Here is a 3308-nt window from a genome sequence, read left to right as displayed (position 1 = left end):
GAGAGAGAGAGAGAGAGAGAGAGAGAGAGAGAGAGAGAGAGAGAGAGAGAGAGAGAGAGAGAGAGAGAGTAACGATGTTGTATTTAAGGAAAAAGGGATGAGTCCTGTTATTATTTATGTTTATTCATTGTTTTAAGTGTATTTTTTATGACAGATAGGGTTTGAAGAATGGAGGGACAGCTCTGCATGCTGCATGCCAACAAGATTTTTGTGGATGTCATTTTGAGCACGTGTGCCACAGGTTCGCCACTCCTGCCCCATGGTACTGGCAGACTCTCCGTCCTGGGAGTGAATGGCAGGACAGTGCGGGGGGAGCTTCACTCTGTGTCGTACCCAGCCCGCCTCTGCTCCCGATCAGGAGTGTAACCTGCCTGGCGGTGGAGGTTGAGGGAAGAGGGAAGAGGGACGACAGGATGGGTTGGTGTGGGTGAGCCTCCTCTCCAGCAGGAAGGAAATACCCCCAGGAAAGCAGATCTTGGAAGATGCAGGCTGAGGATTTCCCGTGCATTTCCGGTCAGGGGAAGTCCAAGCTTGTGTTAAGGTATGCGAGACAGATGTTGACAGAGGTGGGAAGCCCCATCTACATTTGCCAGGACAAAGGTACCATGGTTCAGCGGCACAGTCACATGCCCTTTCCATGGGCGGGTATACCCACACCATCTGCCGTACGCTGCCGGGGATATGTGTGTGTGTGTGTGTGTGTGTGTGTGTGTGTGTGTGTGTGTGTGTGTGTGTGTGTGAGTGTGTGTGTGTGTGTGTGAGTGTGTGTGTGTGTGTGTGTGTGTGTGTGTGTGAGAGAGTGTGTGTGTGTGTGTGTGTGTGTGTGTGTGTGTGTGTGTGTGTGTGAGAGTGTGTGTGTGTGTGTGTGTGTGTGTGTGTGTGAGAGAGTGTGTGTGTGAGAGTGTGTGTGTGAGAGTGTGTGTGTGAGAGTGTGTGTGTGAGAGTGTGTGTGTGTGTGAGAGTGTGTGTGTGTGTGAGAGTGTGTGTGTGAGAGTGTGTGTGTGTGTGTGTGTGTGTGTGTGTGTGTGTGTGTGTGTGTGTATACGTGTACTTGGCGACAGCTGTGTAGGGACGGGGTTTGTATTCTGGAGATAGAAAGAACAACCAGAAGACAGCAGAAGAGAGCCAGGAGAAATGGCAAGACTGTGGCAAAAAGCCTTTCTTCTGAGAGTGTATGAAAGAGGGAGAAAGGGGTAGAGAGGGGTGGAGAGGGGGAGAGGGGAGAGGGGGGAGAAGAGAGAGGGGGAGAGGAGAGAGGGGGGAGTATGGGGAGAGAGGAGAGAGGGGAGAGGGGGAGAGGGGAGAGGGGGAGAGGGGAGAGGGGGAGAGGGGAGAGGGGGGAGAGGGGAGAGGGGGAGAGGGGAGAGGGGGAGAGGAGGGGGAGTATGGGGAGAGGGGAGAGAGGAGAGAGGGGAGAGGGGAGAGGGGAGAGGGAGAGGGGAGAGGGGAGAGAGGGGGAGGGGAGAGGGGGAGGGGAGAGGGGGAGGGGAGAGGGAAGAGTGGGAGAGAGGGGAGAGGAGAGAGGGGATGGGGAGAGAGGGGAGAGGGGAGAGGGGAGGGGGAGAGGAGAGGGGGAGAGAGGGGAGAGGGAAGGGAGAGGGGGAGGGGGGAGGGGAGGGGAGGGGGGGGGAGAGGGGGAGGGGAGAGGGGGAGGGGAAAGGGGGAGAGGGGGAGGGGAGAGGGAAGGGGAGAGAGGGGAGAGAGAGGGGAGAGAGAGGGGAGGGGGGGAGGGGAGGGAGAGGGGAGTGGGGAGAGGGGGAGGGGAGAGGGAAGGGGGGAGAGAGGGGAGAGGAGAGAGGGGTAGGGGGAGAGAGGGGAGAGGGGGAGTAGGAGAATGTTTTTGACTGTATTTATATGGCTGATGGCTGCTGATTGTATGTGTATGTGTATATGAGAGTGAGAGAGAGTGGGAGATGGAGACACCATGGGAGATGGACTGGGACAGAGACAGAGAGGGAGATGGAGATGAAGTGGGAGATAGAGAGACTGTGATAGGGGGAGTGTGTATGAGACAGAGAATATATGTGATAGTGTGTGAGAGAGTGAACCTCACAAGATGTGTTTGGGAGCGAACACCAGGTGTGTATCTCAATTTTCAATACTGCACTGAACTAAATTCCACTTTCTCCCTCCGTCCGTCCCAACAAAAGGAATTTCCAGGGCAAGTGAGTTGTTCCTAAGTGAACAATTCAGAGGCTCAGTCCTGCTCTCCACACCCGCATCAGGTGCCAGCGACTGAATGCACAGGGGGAGTTCCAGTCGACACACAATGACTTGCCCAGTTTGCCGGGGATTTAGGCTCTTGGATGAGTACGGCCCTCTTGCCAAGAACACCCTGCCCGCCTCCAGTTTCTCAGCTGGCTCAGCCTCTCTTGCCTCCCTGGGCAGCTGTGAAACTGCGGGTGAAGGGGGCCTCAGTCAGCATTGCTCCAGTGCCAAACCTCATGTCACAGCCATGCTGAACATAACAAAATCAGATATGACAACATTAGTTCCTAAATATTTACACTATTAGCCAAGATTAGTTGAGCCCTGTCAGAACCAATCTCCAAAGGGTTTGCAGATATGATCAGCAAGCGAGCACCCCAGAACCTTGGAGTGGATTCTATTCTGTCATCAGGACTGATGGATTATACATGCAGAGGATGTTTCCAATAATGCGAGGGTCTAGGACCAGGGGGCACAGCCCCAGAATAGACGGACATCCATTTATAACAGAGAGGAGGAGGAATTTCTTCCGCCAGAGGGTGGTGAAGCTGTGGTAATTCTTTGCGCCAGAAGGCCTGGGGGACAAGCAATTGGGAGCGCCCAAAACTGAACGTGTTGGGTTCTTGATTAGTGAGGGTGTCAAAGGATATAGGGAGAAGGCAGGGAAATGGCACTGAGAGGGAAAGTAAATCAGCCATGATGGGCTGAATAGCCTAATTTTGCCCTTCTGGTCTTAGTTAATTGGTAATAGGTCTATTTTTGCCACATGTACCAAGATACCGTGGAGGAGCAGTTGATGCACTCATTGGAGGTTGGAAGAAGGAGGGGAGGTGGCAAACCGCAGGCTGAGAGGCCTGGGTAAAGCGGACATGGAGGCAGTGCCTCCCTCAGTGATTAGTAGGATGGCCTAGGGTCTGAGGGCACAGCCTCAGAATACTGAGGGCGCCACAGTAGCGTAGCGGTCACTGGGACGCTAAGACAGCTGGGGGCGCTGGAGTTCAGAGTTCGGGTCCCACACTGTCCGTCTGTCCCATGAGGCTGCAGGCTTCCTCTGGTTACACTGGTCTTCTCGCACAGTCCGAAGACATACTGGATAGATG

This window comes from Hypanus sabinus, chromosome 26 (genome assembly GCF_030144855.1).
Source record: "Hypanus sabinus isolate sHypSab1 chromosome 26, sHypSab1.hap1, whole genome shotgun sequence".
Taxonomy (NCBI): Eukaryota; Metazoa; Chordata; class Chondrichthyes; order Myliobatiformes; family Dasyatidae; genus Hypanus; species Hypanus sabinus.
Note: the sequence above shows the minus strand (reverse complement) of the source record.